This window comes from Ranitomeya variabilis, chromosome 5 (genome assembly GCF_051348905.1).
Source record: "Ranitomeya variabilis isolate aRanVar5 chromosome 5, aRanVar5.hap1, whole genome shotgun sequence".
Classification (NCBI taxonomy): domain Eukaryota; kingdom Metazoa; phylum Chordata; class Amphibia; order Anura; family Dendrobatidae; genus Ranitomeya; species Ranitomeya variabilis.
Window position 1 is genome coordinate 433,039,751 of NC_135236.1, and position 25,627 is coordinate 433,065,377.

Consider the following 25,627-nt stretch of genomic DNA (forward strand, 5'->3'; position numbering starts at 1 on the left):
GGACCAGACACTCTTGAATTCTTCGATGATCCTTAGATTTATCATCCAGTTTACCTCTTTCGAGATCACCTCTCTGCGGACCTCTGGAATCCAATACAGCTTCAGATTGATGTGAACAAGAGGCTCTGTGAGTACCTTATGCTCTATAACATGAGTGAGACCCGGCAAATACAGGAGTCCTAGAGGGTGTCAGCCATAGAGTAGTTCAATTGGGGAGAAGCCTGTGGAACCTTGGGGAACTTCCCTGATGGAGAACAACAGGTAGGGAAGCAGACCATCCCAGTATCGGCCATCCTTCTCCACTGCATTCTTTAGCATAGCCTTCAAAGTTTTGTTAAACCTCTCCACTAGTCCATCAGTCTTGGGATGGTATACTGAGGTTCAGAGTTCGGAAATCTACAGTGTCTTACACAACTCTCTCATGACTTTTGAAATGAAGGGGGTCCCTTGGTTCGTCAGTATCTTGGCAAACCGGTTTGAGAAAAGATATGCTTCAGCTCCTAAGAGATGCACTTTGCCAAGGAATTTCTTAAGGGTACCGCCTCTGGGTATCAGGTAGCATAATCCAGGACCATCAATATATATTGATGTCCTCTTGCAGACTTTGCCAGGGGTCCCACCAAATCCAACGCTATTCACTTGGACGGCACCTCGATTATGGGCAATGATACCAGAGGACTGTGGGAGTGGGCCACCGGGGAGGTCAGCTGGCATGTGGGGCAGGAACGACATTAGTTAAAAATTTCTCTGTAATACCCAGGCCAGTAGAGTCTCTGGAAGATGCACTCTTGGGTCTTATCTGCACCAAGGTGACCACCTAACACCTGGGAATGAGCCACGTCTAGCACCCTGCGTCTTTAGGGCCCTGGTACCAATAACTGCAATATCACCTCACCTCTTGGCTTGGTTACTCTATAAAGCAGATCCCCAATCATAGCAAAATGAGGGAACCAATTGTCAGCCACCAGCTCCTGAGGCACGCCATTTAACACTGTTACATTTCCAATCGCCCCTTTAAGAGTTAGGTCCCCGAGTTGGGCAGTTCCAAAGTTTCCCTCTGACACCTCCAGCTCGGGATGTTGGCCTCAGGGAATGCTGCCCCATCCTCATAGCCAATAAGCACACACATGGGAAACTCGTCCACTACAGCCTGCAGTGAGGTTTCGTTAGGGGCAATCTGGCTGTTGTCTGAAAATCCAGATGGCTCCGATTTCCTCCACATGTCCCAGAACAATGCAAAGTCTTGTCTTATTATTCTTGGTTGCAACAAGTCCTTGACGACAGTCTTGAGACACGGTGTCACAGTCCGTGCTTACATCGACCTGGGCCACAGAATAGTTCTTAGCTTCCCCATGGATACACTGGTCTCCCACCACCTTCCCACCACCTTCCCAGGGACCAGCCAGTGTGGAAATGTGGGCCTTATCAGAGTCACTAAACTTCCTAAGTCCAATAGTCCAGTCACTTGCACCCCGTTTATGGACATGGAGCATGCCTGAGAACCCTCGCCAGGTTAAGGAACCACGCTGCAGGAGGGGTAGGCAAAATAGGAGCAATGCTGGCTTATGCTGCAGTCCATTGGGTCAGTGTTCATTGGACATCGGGTGGCTATGTGGTCAGGGGCATGACACCTACAACAGAGGACGGCAGAGGACTTATTAATTGGCTGCTACACAGATCTCTCTTGGGACTTTGAAGGCCCCACAGTGCAGATTTAGCCCCCTTCTTTTAGGAGGCCTCCCTCCTTTGGGAACCTTAGAAAGGTGACTTCACCCTTGCTTGACCACCCAGGGAACCTTCGACTTCCCGGTACCTCTCCACCTGGTCGTTGGCATTTTGGGGTTCCCCCTGAGCAACCTAGGATTGAATCGGCTTTGGCAGAGAGTGGATAAACCAATCCATGACCACTCTCTCAACCATCTGGCCTGAGGAACAAGTCTCTGGCTGCAGCTACTTCTGTACCAGGTGCAGATGGTCAAACATCTGTGACCGGGGAGGTTTATCACTGTGAAAGTCCCCTAGGGGGACCCATTGTGCCCTGACTGCCAGGGTTACACCCAGCCCAGCAAATATCTCAGCTTTAATAGAGGAAATGAAGGAGTGAAATCACAAATCTTTAAAGTAAAACACATATTTTATTACAATAATTAAAACAACTCATCACAAAATGATACTCAATGGAATACCGTATATTGTTGTACAATACCAACAAAGCTGTAAACAGAAGTTACGGTTCAAGGCTTATGTTATATTTATTGGAGAGTCGCTATGTATTTAATCAGAGTTATTGTTATTGAAATATATAACAAATAGGTCGTTATTATTGTATATGCACGTTATTCACTTTATAGTGCTGTGGGCTATTTTGTTTTTTAGATTTAGGTTACCCTTTTGTATTATATCATGGATATATTATCCTCATATGAACACATTATTTTTGTTAATATTTATATTTTTACATTTTATATATGGTCCTTTATATCTAATTAGGATGTTTTTATTAAGGTGGTGATTGGGTTTAGACATTAACATATATCTTGTGTTTGGAAGATATGTCTGGTACACCTCTCTTTAACACCATAGCAGATCTGTAATAACTGCACACATTGCTATGCCTATGTGGCTATTTATTTTTTCACTATGGTGAACGGCATAATTTGTATGTATGTAGGGGGGTGTTTTTCTAGGGGGGACGCTCATTTTATAGGATTCTGTGTTGTATTTAATTACTTTGTTCTTGTTATCAGCGCATTGTTACTCATTTACTTACTTTATGCCTATGCATGGTTGCGCACAGCGCTCATGCACTGTGGCGTTGCAGTGAGGAGGTGCTCTTGAGTTGCAACGCGTCACCCTGGTTACCTGCCTGGTCATGTGACCGGGGCATGTGACTGGGTGACGCACGCACTGAGCGCCGTCCCCTCGGTGATGTCACATTATGGCGATCATGCGCCGCTACACATGCTTGGCTAATTAGCTATTGGCACATCACTATTTAAAAACACTGACGGCAACATTACTCTACCTCCTGACAAAATTGCAGAGGCGGCAAAATGCATACACATCATGTTACTGTGCTGTTTCACATGGACAGTTTATGCTCATTTAGAAGCTGCTTTCAACTGCTGCACAGACAAGATCAGTACTTTTTTTTACAAACAATCAAAAAAATCATAATGGAATTCTCCTCTATGCATCTTTCTACTTCCTATTCATTTAAAAAGGGCTTTTCCACTAACCTGATGTTTTTAAATAGAATACGAATTTTGGCTTTGTAGCAATTAAAAACAGCTTCTAAAGGAGCTAAAACTGGTCATGTGAGAGAAAGAAAGTAAAATACGATAAGGAAGTATATTACAAAATTCATACATTTTCAATGCCTAAAGGACACCTAAATAAAAAAAAGATAACTCTTTAAAGATTAGATACACCAACTATTATCCTGCATAATTAGGCCATAAAGCAGAAGCATGATATTACACCAAAAACAAAAGGCTTTACACACAGCCATATATTGATTAAAATGGTAATTGTACTTACAGTAATAACTGAAAAATGAAGGTTCTTAGCACATAAATTGGCCAGTTCATGTATGCCCATCAACCATGGCAAGGTGACCTCCCACTGATGGGAGGTATGCCCATCATTAACCTGCAGGTGGCCGTAATCAGTTCTACCTGCCCATAAATTGTAGGCTAAACCTGGGAAAGACATGAGTGTCCATTTAACTGTAGGTTGATAGCCCAAGAGTGGCATATACAGTAGAACAGGGACCCATCAGAGGGAGATCACCTTGCCATGGTTGATGGGCATATATGAATTGGCCAATTTATGCGCTAAGAACCTTCATTTTTCAGTTATTACTGTAAATACATTTTTTGAGTAAAAAAATCTAGATTCAATGTTTTTAATTTTTTCAGTGTTTTCACTTGGCCTAAACTTATGCATAGTGCTGCTGTGCTTTCTTTTTTCTATCTATCTATCTATCTATCTATCTATCTATCTATCTATCTATCTATCTATCTATCCATCCATTCATACATCCATCTATATCTCTGCACAGCTTTAACATCTAAACAACTGTAATTTCTATTCTGCATTCCTGTACGTGTCACATGGACGTCATACGTATGTCACACCTTATGTGACATACAGACACATGGACTGTGCGCAGCTCCATAGATTATAATGTGTGCACATGTATGCAGTACGTTTGAAAATTTACATCATGTCATCTGTTACTGGATTTTTCTGTCTCCATACAGTAAAAAAGAAAGAATCTAATAAATAACTTTCTTTCATAATCCTCAACTCTCACAACCAGATTATTTCTGAGGCCAACACTTTCAGTTTTATGTTTCATGTTTCGGTTATTGTGCATTATTTTTAAATCAATGTCATGATTCAATATTTCTTAGATAGGAACCTTGAAGTTTACACTCTAAAAAATGTTCTAGCAAACAAGCTTTGTGAATGCTGCCTCTGCAGCGGCTGCAATATGCTCTTATGTAGAATGCGTAGAGATGGTTGCTATAGTGATATATTGTATATTGTAAAGTTATGACTCCTCATTGATACAGAATTTAGAATATTAGACAAAAATTGGAGTATTAACAATACAGCTAGACCTAAAGCTTTCAAACTCTTCATAAAGGAGATAGAAACATTAAAGGATCACAAAAATGGCTGCTTCTTCCAGAAAGTTTCATTCCACAAGTTGTGTGTGTTATTAAAACTTGGTTCCATTGCAGTGAATACATTTGAGCTGTAATGCCGCACACAACCTGAGGATGGTGCAGTGCTGAACTTAAAGGGAACCTGTCTTCAGGTTTGGTCAATATGAGTCATGGCCACCATCTTTCAGGGCTGATATGCAGCATTCTATAATGCTGTACATAAGCCCCCAACCCAACCTGGAAGAAATGAAAAATAACTTTTATTATACTCACCTGTGGAGCGGTCCGATCCGTGGGGTGTCGCTCTTCTTGGTCCAGCACCTCCCATCTTTTTGTGATGCCGTTCTCCTCCTAGGTTCATGTGATAAACTGGGGCTCCCTGACCCTCAACAGGGCAGAGAAGTATGCCTGAGCGGGAGCACAATGCCGAGAAGACTTCTGTGGATGCAGGACACATCATCCACAGGAACCAAAAAGAAGAACAGCATAGCAAGAAGATGGGAGGCGCTGAACCAAGAAGAGCAACACCACTCGGATTGGACCGCTCCGCAAATGAGTATAACAAAAGTTATTTTTCTTCTCTTACAGATCGGGTTGGAGGCCCATATTGAACAATACAGAATGCTGTATATCAGCCCTGAAAGTTGATGACAGGTTCACTTTAATAAAAAGCTGAGTCTCTATTTGTATTTACTCAAGTTGCCATAAAAATGGCACTTAAAGGGAATCTGTCAGCAGGATTTTCCTATATAATCTGAGAGTAGCATAGCATAGGGCAAGAAAGCCTGATTCCAGGAGTGTATAACTTATTGGGCCTCCTGGTGTAGCTTTCATAGATTACCTGTTTTCAGGGCCGGCTCCAGGTTTTCTTTGGCCTCTGGCAAAAGAGGCTTAGTGTGTCATGGTTTGGACAGGGTTACTGCCCTGCCCTCTCAGGGTTAATTATTGTGGCCTCATTTTGGATCTGGGAGGGATATTTATACCCACCCTGGACAAGGATTCTCTGTCAGTTATACTTTTGTTTTGTCTGTGTGCTTGACCCCCTGGTGTGTGTGTGCATACTGTGTTGTTTGTTTGCTCTCCGTGCTTGATCTGGTCTGTTTGATCCTCTAGGCTTCTCTGCTTTGTGTTTCTATTCATTCCCTTACTCGGCTTTCTGACCTCCAGCTTCCACCTGACTATCCTTTTGTCTCACCCTCCAGTACCTCGCTTATCCCCTGGTTATTTACCTCGGCACATTTGACTACTCTCCGGCGCCGTTTGCCTCATTGCACCCTGGCACCTGGCTTCTCCCTTGGCCACTCCCCCTCTGTCACATGGTTCAGGTTCTGCTTGCTACCGGGTGAGTTCTCCGCTGCTCTGGTCTGGGCTCCCATACTGCGGTGAGTAGCCTCCCCGCAGTAGTTACACCCAGAAGCCTTGACAAGTGTGCCCCTGTAACATATACCACGATTCATGGTGCACAGATACGGCAGAGAAATATAGGTATAGTACAATGCCAAACTTTTCACTTACTTCTTACATTGCTTGAATGATATTTATTGCAAATTCTACAATAGCTCAGGAATCGGACAGTATAGTCCTCCATACAGTATTATGGGCACCACATAGTGCTCCATACAGTATAATGAGCGCCATATATTGCTCCATACAGAATAATGAGCCACATATATTGCTCCATACAGAATAATGAGCCACATATAATGCTCCATACAAAATAATGAGCCCCATATATTGCTCCATACCGTATTATTGCACCATATAATGCTCCATATATTATGGACCCTATAAGATGTTCCATATAAAATGGACCCCATATGATTTTCCAAGTATAATGGGCCCCATATGATGCTCCAGTATATGGTAGGCCCCCTATATGATTCTCCAGTGTATGAGGAGCCCCATATAATGAGCCATATATAATGGGCCCATATATGATGCTCCAGTGTATGATGGACCCATATAATGCACCATGTATAATGGGCCCCATATGATGCTTCAGTGTATGATGGGTCCCATATAATGCTCCATATATAATATGCCCCATATGTTGGTCCCCATATTTTGCTCCAAACATTAAAAAAAAAGAAATACTCACCTCTCCTCACTGGCCGCTGCTCTGGACTCATCAGCGCCAGCATCTTCCAGTTCTCTGCACAGTGGCTGCTAAGGCACAGGGTGCACAGTCATTGCACCCTCTGACCTGAGACGTCACAGTCGGGAGACCCGCAGCGCAGAAATGGGGAGAGGTAAGTATTGCATGTACCGGGGCCCTGAGCAGGCGGATGGCCCCACTCACAGGCACTGTCCCTGGTACAGGCACCGGGTCCCCAAAGCTCATCGTGGGCATGTAGCCTTAGTGATAGTAGTTAAGCAGCTTTTAACAAATAATAAGCTGAAGACCAATTCCAGAGTATGCATTTTAGTTTTGCCCTTATAGAGTTTAGTATATTGTAGCAGCTAAGAGAGCAGGAGATCGCTAACATGCCAGTTCATGTGTGGCACTGCCGGGTGCAGCAACGGCATAAGAAGTCTTACAATACGACACACTTAGAGAGCATCATGTTAGAGTGATATGAGCATACCTGGAGCTGGCTACTTTACTCCCATGTTACAGGTTTATGCTTGCATACTTTTACTACACAATCAAAGAAAATACGGTAACTATTTACTATCTGCAGTAATTCTAGTACTCTGCCTTTTTTGCCTTCTAGACTATCTACACACTATACTGCATGTAATAAATACATGTTTTAATTGCAAAACCGAATAACTCTTGTGGTACTGTGAAGATAGCTGCCATCATTGATTTGGCTCGTGTTAAAATTTTACATTTCTGTAAAACACAACTTCGGAATCACCTTGGTCTCATTTATTTGTGTTTTATGTGTCTGTTGTTTTTGTTCTTTACTCTATCTTGCTATTTTTTAGCATGTACATAAGACATTTAATGGGATTTATCTGACAAATGAATGAATTAATTTACTGGAAAACCAAAACTTTGTGACATCGATTTAGAAATGCTATCAGTTCCCCGACCCAGACAGAATGAAGCCTTCAGTTCTCTCATTTTTCTTGAGTCTATTTTCGTCTTTGGTTGACATTGTTATCTCCTCTATCATTTGCTCAGCAATCACTTTCACAATTGATCAGACCTTTCTACCCCATGAGGCTATTAGGCACCAGATACATTCTATGCATTTTTCATTCTATGTTCTTGTTCGTGCCCAGAAAAGCAAAATCGTGTGTTCACGCATTTTAATTGGTCAAATACTCAGTTTGCTCACATTACTATGAGTGAAGAAAATACTACGACTTTTAACCCCTTAGTGACGGAGCCACATTTTTGACATCTGACCAGTGTCAATTTATGTGGTAATAACTCTGCAACGCTTTAACAAATCCCATTGATTTTGAGATTGTTTTTTCGTGACACATTATACTTTATGATAATGGTAAATTTAAGTCAATATGTTTAGTGTTTATTTATAAAAAATAAAAATAATTTGAGAAAAATTTTAAAAAATTAGCAATTTTCTAAATTTTAATGATTATCCCTTTAATCCAGATGGTCATACCACAGCAAACCATTAATAAATAATATTTCCCACATGTCTGCTTTACATTAGCACCATTTGTAAAATGTTATTTTATTTTGTTAGCATTTTAGGAGGTTTAAAAATGTAGCAGCAATTTTTCATTTTTTCAAGGAAATTTACAAAATTTATTTTTTTAGGGACTTCATGACAGAAATGAAAATGTGTATTTTTACCACCTAAATGCCTCTAACTTCTGAACAGATTAATACAACCGCCAGACTCTAAGGCCGCTATTTGGTCGTGAATTGCCATCGCAAACATCAGGACCAAAAAATCATGATCTGAGGGCATCAGTTTGGATAAAGAGGAAGCCCCCACACTCTGTTAACCATTTATAATGATGTAGTCACTATTGACAGCAGCATCTAAGGGGTTAAACATATATGGATGGTTCCAACATTGATCGTGGCTGATGCAGCAAGTTGTCAGCTATAATGTACAGCCGACAGCTGCTGGATTGTCACCTGTATGGGGAGGCTATTCTCGTATATCTCAGGTCAGTTAAAAGACGTATTGGCTGTCATTAAGGGGTTAATGTAATCATAACTAGAAAACATATACAGATTCATTGTTACATTGTTATAGCAATAGAAATGTTCTGCAAACATACCGTACTTTTCTTCATGTACAATGTGCTCGATCTGTTGTCTTTCATAAGATCCCTTTGGTCATGATCGTGACAGATTTTTAGACTCCTAATGTTCAAAGAATATATGGGAAGGATTAGGAGATGACATTGAGGGGTAATATGCAAAAATCAGATTTTCCAAATACGCGTATTCAGTAACAATCATTAAAATCCACATATCATCTTTTTCTTCAACTTGCACTTAATGTTGTTTTACTGCAAGATACAAAAAATGTGACATTTCACCATTATACATATGGCATATTCACCGCATCCAGAATGTCCTCATATACTGTAGAACTTTTTCTGCCATTATCCATATGATCCATATGAAACGTTCTCAGTGTCCATTTATCCTTCATTCACAGAGGCTCTAACACAAACATTTTGGGTGATAGCGCCCATTTTTAAGCATGCAAATGGAAGAATCGATGAATCCAGCTTGACAAAATAAAATCGATTCTTTTAATAGTGAATCACTTTCAAAAGTGTAAAAAAAAAGTTAAAAACAACATTTGGTAAAGCTACGACCAATGAAGACTCCATAGTCAGGTCAGAAAGCCGCCTGTTCCCAGTGTGATGCGCCCCACATCTGACAGCACAACGGGAACTTGACACTTTTCTTGTAAAATGCCTGAGCTTAACCGGACAGCAGCTCGGTCATGACTACCATTCTTGGCAACGCTACACATCTGTTGTTCATAGTCTGAACCGCAAATATGTCTAGCCATTAAAAGCTGTCCTTCAGGAATGCTAGTTGGCTTACAAAACAAAGTAGATTCAAGCCATACCCCATCATTTTTAGTAGTGTGTGCATCAAAATGGTGGATAGTATAAACATTTTTTTTTCTTGGGTGAACGCTATCAGTTCATGGCAAGAGTTGATATAGCACATGAACAGACAGAATTCATCCCCACAACCCCTTTCACAACACGAGTACATCGTCCACATAACAGACCCACAATGAAATGTCTGGCTTCCACTTAGAAGAAGGCACAAAATTGCCTTCAGAAGATGATAAAAATATATTAGCATTTATTTTTCTCAAAATTTCTATCCTCTACACCTGTTAAATTGCCCCTGTGTAATGGTGTATTTTGGACAGATAGGTCTATAAAAGTGAGGATTAATGAGCATGGTTCAGCAATTCAGGTACTTGCGGTCAAAATGAGACAGTATTGGAGGTTAGTAAAAGAGAGGCTTAAATGGAATTCGTCAGCAGGTTTTTGCTATGTAATTTGAGTGCAGCATGAGATAGGGCCTGAGACATTGATATCAGAGATGCACCTCTTATTAGGGTACCGTCACACAGTAGCATTTTCATCGCTACGACGGCATGATTCGTGACGTTGCAGCGTCGTATGATTATCGCTCCAGCGTCGTAGACTGCGGTCACATGTTGCAATACACGGCGCTGGAGCGATAATTTCATGATTTATTTGCGATGTAGAAGCCGTTGGTTACTGTGCGCACATCGTATACAACCTGTGTCACACGATGCAATCATGCCGCCACAGAAGGACACTAGACGACGAAAGAAAGTTTCAAACAATCTGCTACGACGTACGATTCTCAGCGGGGTTCCGGATCGCAGTAGCGTGTCAGACACAACGATATCGTAACGATATCGCTAGAACGTCACGAATCGTGCCGTCGTAGCGATGAAAATGCCACTGTGTGACGGTACCCTTAGAATTTGTTGTTTCAAAACAATGAGTGCTTTAGCAGCAAGAGATTATCTCTGCTCGGACTAGCCTTGTGCTAAGTAGTCCACCTACCACCCCACCTCTGATAAGTAGCGTACTGTCAATATACAATGTATACAGAGAGCTGTGGTGTGGGCGGAGGAAGCTTTCTCTGCTACATGCTATATGTAAAAACTCTGATTGTATCCCAACTACTGCACCCAGTTAACTAAGTGATACATCCCTAGAATCCATGTCTCTTTCTCTACATTATGCTTCTCTCAGATGAGGCAGCAAAAACCTGGTGATGGTGACAGATTCCATTTAATGAGCATCATTTGGTAATATGGGGATTTGCTGACATTTTTTTTAAATATGTAATCCAATAAGAACATTGCATCAAATAGGAAAAAGAATGGAAAAACTTGGGTTGCTAAACACTGTCTTGAATAAAGATATGTAGTATCTGATCTTAGATGGCTGGTACTGGAGGAAATTGAAGGACATAATAAAGAATAAAATATGTCTACTTCAATGAGAAGCGTATTGGATTTTTGCCAAGGATTCTCTAATATCAAAAGAGCTTAATGGACAGCTGCTGTGGAGAGTGTTTTTGTAAATTACATATAATCTAGGTAATTACCGTATGTACTCGTGTATAAGCCAACCTGAGTATTAGCTAAGGCACACAATTTTGCCACAAAAAACATTGTTCCCTCATCCCTATCCTGGTATATATGACTCCTTATCTCCATCCTACTATACATGGCTCCTCATCCCCATCCTTGTTTGCATGTCTCCATATCCTCATCCTTCTCTGCATGGCTCCTTATCCCCTGTCCTTGTTTGCATGGCTCCTTATCCCCTGTCCTTGTTTGCATGGCTCCTTATCCCCTGTCCTTGTATGAATGTCTCCTCATCCCCATCATTGTATGCATGGCTCCTTATCCCCATCCTTGTATACATGGCTCCTCATCCCCATCCTTGTCTGCATGGCTCCTCATCCCCATCCTTGTATGCATGGCTCCTTATCCCCATCCTTGTATACATGGCTCCTCATCCCCATCCTTGTATGCATGGCTCCTTATTCCCATCCTTGTATGCATAGTTTGTCATTCCTATCCTTGTATGCATGGCTCATCATCCTGTCCTGGTATGCATGGCTCTTCATCCCTGTCCTGGTATGCATGGCTTATCATTCCTATCCTTGTATGCATGGCTCATCATCCTGTCCTGGTATGCATGGCTCGTCATCCCTGTCCTGGTATGCATGGCTTATCATCCCTATTCTTGTATGAATGGTTCCTCATCCCTATCTTTGTATGCATGGCCCCCATGAGAAAAGCTGGTGCCAGCAGCTCCTGCTGCCAAGTGATCACGTGTCCCGCTCATTAAGGTAATTAATATTCACTCCACTCCATGCCTATTAGAGTGGAAAGATGTGAAAAATAATAACTCTTAAGTAGCGCGAAGCCATGATCGCGCAGCGGCTGCTAGAAGCCAACAGCTGTGGCTGACATTGTGTATCATTACTGGTGAATACAAAATCAGCAGTGATCCATCCCTGATTAATTTTGATAAATGTAAAGTTTTGTACATTTGCAAGGGACAATCTGGTCTACTCTGGAGGCTGGACAAAATGTAACGTCCATGGCAAACTGTGCCAATTCCTGCCACTAGTTCAATCTGCTGACCCAGAAGTCGAAGTCATCATTCTCAGGGCAGCTGTCAGAAAAAACATAGTCCAGGTTTAGATTAAACCTGGATGTTCATGACATGCATCTCCGTTTTCTTGTGTTCATCAGGTTGGTGCAGCTGTTGATAAAACATTTGGTCTGTAATGTAATGTATAAAGTTATCGCTGCTGCCTTGACTTATTGTTATACTGGAAGCACTGACACAGGCGGGGGTTCATTAGCACATGGGGGGAACAATGGCCCTGAAGATTGTAGGTAGGAGTCTCCTGGTCAGAAGTGGTCTGCAGCCATCTCCTCAGCGAAAACTTCACCGAGATCAAAGAGCATGCTAGTAATGCACCAATTTTAACTCCTTTTCGGAATCCAGAAAATATTCACCATTTAATTTTCCAATTCCCATTTTCAATAATTTAATTCAAAATCATGGATATCGAGTAATCATCCATTTGCTTGATAATAAAGATATGTCTGTCATTCCAGAAGAAATCAAGCATGCAGCTTGACATAACCACTAGCACAACTGAGGTCCCTGTTGGTTTATCTTCTACTTTCTGCTGAGATGATTGGTTGTCATAACCAGTGACATCTTCATCATAAAGCACAGCAACTGTCAGCTATATCGCTTGCCTGTGACTAGGATAGATCAATGTCCCCCTCCATATCCACCTTCTGCTGCTCCTTTTTTCCATTCTTCCACATCCCGCTGCATGTGACATTGTCCCTGGGTATCCTCAACAGCCCTAGAGTGGCAATGAACACATAGAAGTTGCTATTCTCCCTTCATTTCTTGTTGCATCCTTGTTTAGTGTTCTTTCCAATATAAATACTACTGATTCGCTCCTCTAGATTAGCACTGACTCAGAGTGCCACTATGATCTTCGTTGTCACTGACAGTGCCACGAACACTACGGTTGACAGAGTCACCAAGACAGTTTGATGTTTGAATCATAGCCTCCATCTTCCCCACCTAAAACTCTCATCCGAGTTCAAATGGAGGCTAAGAAGTATCTTCCTTAGATCCCAGAGTGCTGGATGTGGGTCTGGAAATTGAAGGGCAGGAAGAAAAGACAAAGGTGCCATTCATAGTATTGAATATCCAAATTGTACAAGTTTATCTGTAATAAACGCAGCGGAAAAGGACTGTATAGAACTCTGACTAAAACTTGTGGCCACTTCCTCCCCACCAATACACTTGCCTGTGGCAAAGGAAGCCATTTGTGACCTGTGTTTGGTAATATTACTGCCCTGAGGTCAGATGCCAGTGTTGCTGTTGATGCTATTTGAGGCTCCCACATTATTATTGCCAGTTGCAGAAGTATGTTCTTTTGTTTTTTTTACATTACCCTGTCTATTGCCTCTCCATTTTTTCTTTTACTATACATTTTTCACTACACTGGTATTAACTGTTCTTGCAATTTTCAAACAAAATTTCTACTTCCAAAAAGAAATGCTAGGTACACATCTAGAAAAAGGCAGTGGCAGCATTCCGCACTATTTGTGTGGAGTGTATGGATGTCCAGTTGGACTAACAAAACGGTGTGGAAAAATTAAATCCAATAGTTTGAGATATGCGCAGGTTGTTTGGCAGACATTGAGTTTAGATTTTCATTTTTTCTTTCAGCAATATTTTTGACTTGCTTCTGGTTGAAGAATAAAAAAAAATGTGTAATTGAAATGCAGCAACTGCACTACAATTTAATCAATGTTTTTATTATTCACTGCTGCCAACTCTCCTCTCTCTCTTTTATCTACCGTATATCGAATTTCTCTGGAAATTCTCAAATCTATGTAATTCTCTTTTCTTCACAGATTGCACCAACCTGCTTCATTACTGCTGTTATATGACACACTGTCTTTAAAATATTTCCATTGTTTTTTGTCTTGGCTTTCTCTTTTGCTAACTTGTGAGATGTGAGATCTTGTTACTATCTTACTATCCAGATTTACCATAAAATGGCTGTGACATTACTTCACTCTGCTTTTATACATGCTATGATAGATCCTTCCTAATTTGCAGTCCTATAATATCTGGTGGTATAGGTGCAAGGCATTATGGGAGAGGTCATGTAAGCTGTAATAATGACAATTTCTCCATTATGTAAAAAGACAGAATATTTTTGAAATCATAAATTGTTCAAATTCATTCAGCGAATTCCCAGAAATTCAACACAAACATTATTTACACTGAATCAATTTGGTCATTCTTGTCAATGGAAAGCAATATCATCTATATATATAATTGTCTAAGGGGTACTTCCGTCTTCTGTCTGTCTGTCGGCAACTTCCGTCACGGAAATCCCGCGTCGCTGATTGGTCACGTCAGCTGCCTGTCATGGCTGCCGTGACCAAACAGCGATGGGCACAGTCCGATTAGTCCCTCCCTACTCCCCCCGTCAGTGCCCCCTGCGTGCTTCACTGCTGACACATGACCCGCACATGGTGCACATCGCTGCACGAGGTTATAATGGGGAGGAAGCAGTGAGCGCTCACAATGCGGGACATGGAAATACAACGGGGAGATTACTGTTATGACCCCAATGGCGAGGGTCTCAGAGGAACAAGTAAGTCTGCGACGTACAAAAATCCAGCTCATAGGGCAGTGGTAACTGGGTTGACCATATAACTACTCCTAACGCCAACACTAGAAGTAGCCGGGGAACATGCCTACGTTGGTCGCTAGATGTCTCGCGCCAGCCGGAGGACTAACTACCCCTAGAAGAGGAAAACAAAGACCTCTCTTGCCTCCAGAGAATAGACCCCAAAAGTCGGATACAAGCCCCCCACAAATAATAACGGTGAGGTAAGAGGAAATGACAAACACAGAGATGAACTAGGTTTAGCAAAGAGAGGCCCACTTACTAATAGCAGAATGTAGTAAGATAACTTATATGGTCAACAAAAACCCTAACAAAATTCCACACTGGAGATACAAGAACCCCCGAACCATCTAACGGCCCGGGGGGAGAACTCCAGCCTCCCTAGAGCTTCCAGCAAGGTTAGGATACAGATTATGTACAAGCTGGACAAAAATGCAAACAAAAACAAATAGCAAAAAGCAAGAAAGCAGACTTAGCTTAATTTAGCAGGAACCAGGATCAGTAGACAAGAGCACAACAGATTAGCTCTGATTACAATGTTGCCAGGCATTGAACTGAAGGTCCAGGGAGCTTATATAGCAACACCCCTGACCTAACGACCCAGGTGAGCATACAAGGGATGAATGACATACCTAGAGTCAAATCACTAGTAACCACTAGAGGGAGCCAAAAGGTAAATTCACAACAGTACCCCCCCTTAGTGAGGGGTCACCGAACCCTCACCAAGACCACCAGGGCGATCAGGATGAGCGGCGTGAAAGGCACGAACTAAATCAGCCGCATGCACATCAGAGGCGACCACCCAGGAATTATCCTCCTGACCATAGCCCTTCCACTTGACCAGGTACTGAAGCCTCCGCCTGGAGAGATGAGAATCTAAGATCTTCTCCACCACGTACTCTAACTCGCCCTCAACCAACACCGGAGCAGGAGGCTCAGCAGAAGGAACCACAGGCACAACGTACCGCCGCAACAAGGACCTATGAAATACGTTGTGAATGGCAAACGACACCGGAAGATCCAGGCGAAAGGATACAGGATTAATGATTTCCAATATCTTGTAAGGACCAATGAAGCGAGGCTTAAATTTGGGAGAGGAGACCTTCATAGGAACAAATCGAGAAGACAGCCATACCAAATCCCCAACGCGAAGTCGGGGACCCACACCGCGGCGGCGGTTGGCAAAACGCTGAGCCTTCTCCTGTGACAACTTCAAGTTGTCCACCACATGCCCCCAGATCCGCTGCAACCTATCCACCACGGAATCCACCCCAGGACAGTCAGAAGGCTCCACATGTCCCGAGGAAAAACGAGGATGGAAACCAGAGTTGCAGAAAAATGGCGAAACCAAGGTGGCGGAACTAGCCCGATTATTAAGGGCAAATTCAGCCAACGGCAAGAAGGTCACCCAATCATCCTGATCAGAAGAGACAAAACACCTCAAATAAGCCTCCAGAGTCTGATTAGTTCGCTCCGTTTGTCCGTTAGTCTGGGGATGGAAAGCGGACGAAAATGACAAATCAATGCCCATCCTACCACAAAAGGATCGCCAGAACCTGGAAACAAACTGGGATCCTCTGTCCGACACAATATTCTCAGGAATGCCGTGCAAACGAACCACGTTCTGGAAGAACACAGGAACCAGATCAGAAGAGGAAGGCAGCTTAGGCAAAGGAACCAGATGGACCATCTTGGAGAAACGATCACATATCACCCAGATGACAGACATGCCCTGAGACACCGGAAGATCCGAAATGAAATCCATAGAGATGTGTGTCCAAGGTCTCTTCGGGACAGGCAAGGGCAAGAGCAACCCGCTGGCACGAGAGCAGCAAGGCTTAGCTCGGGCACAAGTACCACAGGACTGCACAAATGACCGCACATCCCTTGACAAGGAAGGCCACCAAAAGGACCTGGCCACCAGATCTCTGGTGCCAAAAATTCCCGGGTGCCCTGCCAACACCGAGGAATGAACCTCGGAAATGACTCTGCTGGTCCATCTAGCAGGCACAAACAATCTGTCAGGTGGACAAGAGTCAGGCCTACCAGCCTGAAATCTCTGCAACACACGTCGCAGATCTGGAGAAATAGCAGACACGATAACTCCTTCCTTAAGAATACCCACAGGTTCAGCGACTCCAGGAGCATCAGGCACAAAGCCCCTAGACAGAGCATCGGCCTTCACATTCTTAGAACCTGGTAAATACGAGACCACAAAGTCAAAACGGGAGAAAAACAATGACCAGCGGGCCTGTCTAGGATTCAGGCGTTTAGCAGACTCGAGATACATCAGATTTTTGTGATCAGTCAAGACCACCACACAATGCTTAGCACCCTCGAGCCAATGAGGCCACTCCTCAAATGCCCACTTCATGGCCAACAACTCCCGATTGCCCACGTCATAATTTCGCTCTGCCGGCGAAAACTTCCTAGAGAAAAAGGCACAAGGCCTCATAGTAGAGCAACCAGGGCCTCTCTGCGACAAAACGGCCCCTGCCCCAATCTCCGAAGCATCCACCTCAACCTGAAAGGGAAGTGAGACGTCAGGCTGGCACAAAACAGGCGCCGAAGTAAACCGGCGTTTCAACTCCTGGAAAGCCTCCACGGCAGCAGGAGCCCAGTTAGCTACATCAGAGCCTTTCTTGGTCATATCCGTCAGCGGTTTAACAACGCTAGAGAAATTTGCGATAAAACGACGGTAGAAGTTAGCAAAACCCAAGAACTTCTGAAGACTCTTAACTGACGAGGGTTGAGTCCAATCATGAATAGCTCGGACCTTGACTGGATCCATCTCCACAGCAGAAGGGGAAAAAATGAACCCCAAAAAGGGAACCTTCTGTACACCAAAGAGACACTTTGAGCCTTTTACAAACAAAGAATTTTCACGCAGAATCTCAAAAACCATCCTGACCTGCTCCACATGCGAGTCCCAATCATCAGAAAAAACCAGAATATCATCCAGATAAACAATCAAAAATTTATCCAGATACTTCCGGAAAATGTCATGCATGAAGGACTGAAAAACTGAAGGGGCATTAGAGAGCCCAAATGGCATCACCAAGTACTCAAAATGACCTTCGGGCGTATTGAATGCGGTTTTCCATTCATCGCCCTGCCTAATGCGCACAAGGTTGTACGCACCACGAAGGTCTATCTTGGTGAACCACTTGGCACCTTTAATCCGGGCAAACAAATCTGACAACAGCGGCAAAGGATACTGAAATTTGACAGTGATCTTATTTAAAAGCCGATAGTCAATACAAGGCCTCAAAGATCCGTCCTTTTTGGCCACAAAAAAGAATCCCGCACCAAGAGGGGAAGAAGAAGGACGGATATGCCCCTTCTCAAGAGACTCCTTGATATATGAACGCATCGCGGTATGTTCAGGTACCGACAGATTAAACAGTCTCCCCTTAGGAAACTTACTGCCAGGAATCAAATCTATTGCACAGTCACATTCCCTATGAGGAGGCAGTACACTGGACTTAGACTCGCTGAAGACATCCTGATAATCAGACAAATACGCCGGAACTTCCGAAGGCGTAGAAGAAGCAATAGACAAGGGCAGGGAATCTCCATGAATTCCATAGCAGCCCCAACTTGACACTGACATAGCCTTCCAGTCCAAGACTGGATTATGGGTCTGTAACCATGGCAAACCCAAAACAACCAAATCATGCATTTTATGCAGAACAAGAAAACGTATTACCTCCCGATGTTCGGGAGTCATGCACATGGTAACCTGTGTCCAAAACTGCGGTTTATTTTTTGCCAATGGCGTAGAATCAATACCCCTAAGAGGGATAGGATTTTCCAATGGCTCAAGAACAAATCTGCAGCGCTTGGCAAATGACAGATCCATAAGGCTCAGGGCAGCACCTGAGTCCACAAACGCCATGACAGGATACGATGACAGTGAGCAAATCAAAGTTACAGATAGAATAAACTTAGGTTGTAAATTACCAATGGCGACCGGACTAACAACCTTAGTAAGACGTTTAGAGCATGCTGAGATAACATGTGTAGAATCACCACAGTAGTAACACAAGCCACTCTGGCGTCTATGAATTTTCCGCTCATTTCTAGTCAGGATTCTATCACATTGCATTAAATCAGGTGTCTGTTCAGACAACACCATGAGGGAATTTGCGGTCTTGCGCTCCCGCAACCGCCGGTCGATTTGAATAGCCAGGGCCATAGAATCATTCAGACCTGTGGGAATGGGAAAACCCACCATCACATTCTTAATGGCTTCAGAAAGGCCATTTCTAAAATTTGCAGCCAATGCACACTCGTTCCACTGGGTCAGCACGGACCATTTCCGAAATTTTTGGCAATACACTTCAGCCTCGTCCTGGCCCTGAGACATCGCCAGCAAGGCTTTTTCTACCTGAATCTCAAGATTTGGTTCCTCATAAAGCAAACCGAGCGCCAGAAAAAACGCATCAATGTCAGCCAATGCCGGATCTCCTGGCGCCAGCGAGAAAGCCCAATCCTGAGGGTCGCCCCGTAAAAAAGAAATAACAATTTTTACTTGCTGAGCGGAGTCTCCAGATGAACAGGGTTTCAGGGACAAAAACAATTTACAATTATTCCTGAAATTTCTAAATTTAAATCGGTCTCCGGAAAACGGTTCAGGAATCGGTATCTTAGGTTCTGACACAGGATTTCTGATAACATACTCTTGTATGCCCTGCACACGAGCAGCAAGCTGATCCACACTTGTAATCAAGGTCTGGACATTCATGTCTGCAGCAAACACAAGCCACTCAGAGGTAAAGGGGAAAAGAAAAAAAAATGAGAGAGAGAAAAAAAAACTCAGAACTTTCTTTCTTATAATCCCGCTTCTGCAATGCATTTAACATTTAATACTGGCCTGGCAAACTGTTATGACCCCAATGGCGAGGGTCTCAGAGGAACAAGTAAGTCTGCGACGTACAAAAATCCAGCTCATAGGGCAGTGGTAACTGGGTTGACCATATAACTACTCCTAACGCCAACACTAGAAGTAGCCGGGGAACATGCCTACGTTGGTCGCTAGATGTCTCGCGCCAGCCGGAGGACTAACTACCCCTAGAAGAGGAAAACAAAGACCTCTCTTGCCTCCAGAGAATAGACCCCAAAAGTCGGATACAAGCCCCCCACAAATAATAACGGTGAGGTAAGAGGAAATGACAAACACAGAGATGAACTAGGTTTAGCAAAGAGAGGCCCACTTACTAATAGCAGAATGTAGTAAGATAACTTATATGGTCAACAAAAACCCTAACAAAATTCCACACTGGAGATACAAGAACCCCCGAACCGTCTAACGGCCCGGGGGGAGAACTCCAGCCTCCCTAGAGCTTCCAGCAAGGTTAGGATACAGATTATGTACAAGCTGGACAAAAATGCAAACAAAAACAAATAGCAAAAAGCAAGAAAGCAGACTTAGCTTAATTTAGCAGGAACCAGGATCAGTAGACAAGAGCACAACAGATTAGCTCTGATTACAACGTTGCCAGGCATTGAACTGAAGGTCCAGGGAGCTTATATAGCAACACCCCTGACCTAACGACCCAGGTGAGCATACAAGGGATGAATGACATACCCAGAGTCAAATCACTAGTAACCACTAGAGGGAGCCAAAAGGTAAATTCACAACAGATTACAGCGGCCGCCATCATCTGACCTGTGCCTGGGGCTCCGTACACTCCCGGGAGCAGCCACGATGTCCTCCACCAGCGACGGCCTCCATGCCGGACTACGGGAAGGGCGGCCTATCACCCCGCACGTGAACAGCTCTTCAGAGCCAGCCCATGTGCCGGCACTGTGGAGTCCTGCAGGGCACCCCGTGTGAGCCACACTCCCGGCCGGGCCCTCAGCCTCACCGTCATCTACACACGTGTCCTGTTATTGTTAGGTGCAGGCCGTGTGCTGCTCCTGCACTGCCGGAGATGGCGCCTCTGCCACTCTCACCAGCGGCCGTACATCTGCTCCTCTCCTGGACGGACGGACGGTCCAGGGACGGTCTCCAGAAAGCTGCCATACTACTTGGGCTGTGTTACATACCTCTCTGTGTTATATACTACATGGGCTCTGCTATATACTACGTGGGTTCTCCTATATGCTACGTGGGCTCTGCTATATACTACGTGGGCTCTGCTATATACTATGTGGGCTCTGCTATATACTACATGGGCTCTGCTTTATACTACGTGGGCTCTGCTATATACTACGTGGGCTCTGCTATATACTACGTGGCCTCTGCTATATACTACGTGGCCTCTGCTATATACTGCGTGCCCTGTGTTATATACTGCGTGGGCTCTGCTATATACTACGTGGCCTCTGCTATATACTACGTGGCCTCTGCTATATACTAGGTGCCCTGTGTTATATACTATGTGGGCTGTGCTATATACTACTATACATATTCTAGAATACCCGATGCGCTACAATCGGGCCACCATCTAGTCAACAAATAAAGGGCTAGATTCCAAATCAACCTGAAAATCACAGGCTCATCCATCTTGCATGAATTTCATCATAGCAACTTATAAAATCAAACAGTTTGTGCCCACCTGCCAATTTTCTTTCCCAACAGCGGGCATACTCCTGATTGAGACATGGCATCTCAGATCAACTGATGTTCCAAAAGTTCTTGATTGGATGCAGCTCTGGGGCCAGTCAAGGACATTAATGCCTTTGTTAAGTAAGAATTGCATATACACTTTGGTCAAACACAAAAGTAGCAGATATGGGTTGAGCTACTCGTTGATGCCATTCTATGGTCATTTCTGACTATCCTTATATAATGATCAGTGTGTTGAATTTGTTACAAACTCTTGAGGCAGTGCTGGGAGACACAGCAAACCAAATTGCGACACCATGTATACAAGTGCCATGATGGAGATGCTGCACTACTGTGGCAACCTGAATGGGCTGCGTCCCTGTCCACAAGAATTTGTCCATGTGTCTGTGGTAAAGTACACCTTCACTGTGAATGTGTTGGCTGATATTGTGTAACACATGCTTTCTTATGTAATGCATTGACTACACACCGTGAAAAATAGTGTCGGATGGGAATCGAGTACTGTGGTGCTGCCACCACCAAGATGTTGCAGAAACACTCAGTTCCCACAAGTGAAAACGGCTACATTTCCAGGGCTACCAATCTGCCAATGTGGGTGTTTATAGTTTTTGCCTGTGGATGGGTGGATATTTCTGCTTTCTGTTAAACATCTGGGGCTGGGACAAGTAAACGCTGTGTTGTGACAACAAAATGGACGTGGTTGCTGACTACTGTGTCTGTGCAGCCACAGGCTGTGGGCAGGAGGCATAAGTGCCTGCTTCATTGACAGCAGATTTGGAAGGCCATAACATGGGGAAGAGGTAGTGGTTTCACCATCTGACAAAGATATTGTACCCAGGTGTTCTGCACACCTACTGGGGTGCTTGCCTGCCATGTGCTTTTGCATGCTGGTGGTGCTCAGGTTGGCAGTCTTCTTGCCTGTTCTTAGATTGGTTTGGCAGATGACACAGATTACAGTTGTTTTGTCTGAAGGAATTTCAGAAAAAAACTGCTATACAGGGGAACAACACATCCGTGGCCTGTTATCTTGCTGAGTGCGGTGGGGCTCTGTGAAACAGTTGACCAACTTCTCTCTCTAGTCAAACCACTACCTTTTCTTGCCTGTTTTTGTGCTATGGATTCATCTCTGTCTGCACTACTGTGTTGGCTAGGCATGCCACCATGCCAGGTTGGATCAGTGGCCTCATTCTCAATGTATGTCATCTTCCAGTTTCTCAATCTGATCCTTCTTCTGAGTTGCGATTTTATACTGACCTCATAGCAACTCTGTGTCATGATTATCCTCCACCTCTTCATACCTAAATTGACCTTGCCCAACGTGGATTTATCCTGATCATGGGTGCTCAAATGTTTGGCATCAATGCACTTCAGATCCTCATGACCCTTTTTAATGGTTGAGAGGCTTGAATAATTACAAGGGAACACAAACAGTTCCTCAGAGTGGCAAGCATTGGGGTCATATGTCTTCTGGGACTCTTGATGGTGGGAGGGAGGAGGACCAAATTGAGGATTCAGAGGCCCAGCCTCTCATCTACTGAGACTGAACTGTGGGGAAGACTTAGTGGTGCTGCTTGTCAACACATTGGAACCTTTGTCCGCCATCCAACTCACAACATTTTGGCATATGGCTGGGTTCATCAGTGGTGTACCACGCTAACCACATTTTGACAGGAAGCTAGCATGAGATACAGTCACCTTCTGATCTGTAACATGGCCTTGGCAGGCACCACCACATCCACGTCCCTTAACATCACCTTTTCACATCTTGAATGTTTTATGCTTATGAATAAAAAATGTCCTGACTTTATTTTTGACAAGTTCCCCTACAGAGGTTTTATGTACGAATTCAATATATCTAGGAATGTGTGTCAATTTTTTTTTTAGATATCAGCTTTGTTATACACGGTAACAGCAGACCCATTAAAATTAGATATAAATAGTCAAGTTTGCATATCTCTGCTGGCTTTGCGCCAGTCGCACAACTGCTATATGGTAAAGGTACACTATTTATTAAACCAATAGAAAATGCGTCAGCTTATGCAGATTGGTAAATGGCACTCCTGTCTCTTTCCCTTGAGGAGGCTGCTTCCAAGTAAAATGAGGCTTGTACATGTTCCTGACATAGGTTTCCGACATGACAGACTGACCACAATACTGACCACAATGGCTAACTACTTGGCATGAGGGAGGGACATCCCAAATGTAGGAGTGAGAACTCTCCCAAATGTATGCTACAGGTCCACCTGAGGGCCCTTACCAAACTCAGGCACTCTGCTAATTGTCAGCGAGTGCCGCATAATGACATGGCGGTGGACATGGTGGTGGTGACGGGTGATGCCCAAAATTCAAATGGGCATGTTTGAGCTGGCATTGTAAAGGGATTGGGGAATATGTATTCTACTATCTTGTAACTATTTGGCATGAGGGAGGGACCTCCTGAGTGTAGGAGTGAGAGCCCTCACAAATAGGGTTGAGCGAAACGGGTCGATCATTTTCAAAAGTCGCCGACTTTTGGCTAAGTCGGCGTCTCATGAAACCCGATCCGACCCCTGTGCTTGTCGGCCATGCGGTACGCGACTTTCGCGCCAAAGTCGCGTTTCAATGACGCGAAAAGCGCCATTTCTCAGCCAATGAAGGTGAACGCAGAGTGTGGGCAGCGTGATGACATAGATCCTGGTCCCCACCATCTTAGAGAAGGGCATTGCAGTGATTGGCTTGCTGTCTGCGGCGTCACAGGGGCTATAAAGGGGCGTTCCCGCCGACCGCCATCTTACTGCTGCTGATCTGAGCTTAGGGACAGGTTGCTGCCGCTTCGTCAGAAGCAGGGAGAGCGTTAGGCAGGGTCCACTAACCACCAAACCGCTTGTGCTGCAGCGATTTCCACTGTCCAACACCACCTTCGGTGTGCAGGGACTGTGGAAGCTATTTTTTTTTTTTTTCCCCTCAGCGCTGTAGCTCATTGGGCTGCCCTAGAAGGCTCCGTGATAGCTGTATTGCTGTGTGTACGCCACTGTGGAAACCAACTGCTTTTTTCAAAGCACATATCCTCTTGTTCCTTCCTTTCTGCACAGCTATCTTTTTTGTTTGTCCACACTTTTTATTTAATTTGTGCATCAGTCCACTCCTATTGCTGCCTGCCATACCTGGCTTACATTACTGCAGGGAGATAGTAATTGTAGGACAGTTTTTTTTTTTTTTTTGTTTTTTTTTGTGGGAGATTAAGATTGGCATTTCTGCTACAGTGCCATCCCTGTGTGTGCCATCTCTCACTGAGTGGGCCATAGAAAGCCTATTTATTTTTTCCGTGATTTGTGTTCTAAAATCTACCTCAACACAAAAACACTACATCAATCAGTGGGAGAAAAATATTGGCCTCAGTCAGGGCTTGTGTGCCACTGCTGTGTGTGCTATCTCTCATTCAGTGGGCTATAGCAAGCCTATTTTTTTTTTTTTTTTTTTTAATATTATTTGGTTTCTAAAGTCTCCCTGAAAAAAAAAAAAAAAACCTAAAAAAACAGTGGGAGAGTAATATTGCCCTTTCAGCTTGTGTGCCAGTCTTGACTCCTGGGTGTGCCACCTCTCTCCCTCTCATTCAGTGGGCCATAGAAAGCCTATTTATTTTTTTTTTTAAATATTATTGGGTTTCTAAAGTCTCCCTTAAAAAACAAAAAATACATAAAAAAACAGTGGGAGAGTAATATTGCCCTTTCAGCTTGTGTGCCAGTCTTGACTCCTGGGTGTGCCACCTCTCTCCCTTTCATTCAGTGGGCCATAGAAAGCCTATTTATTTTTTCCGTGATTTGTGTTCTAAATTCTACCTCAACACAAAAACACTACATCAATCAGTGGGAGAAAAATATTGGCCTCAGTCAGGGCTTGTGTGCCACTGCTGTGTGTGCTATCTCTCATTCAGTGGGCTATAGCAAGCCTATTTTTTTTTTTTTTTATATTATTTGGTTTCTAAAGTCTCCCTGAAAAAAAAAAAAAAACCTAAAAAAACAGTGGGAGAGTAATATTGCCCTTTCAGCTTGTGTGCCAGTCTTGACTCCTGGGTGTGCCACCTCTCTCCCTTTCATTCAGTGGGCCATAGAAAGCCTATTTATTTATTTTTTTTAAATATTATTGGGTTTCTAAAGTCTCCCTTAAAAAACAAAAAATACATAAAAAAAC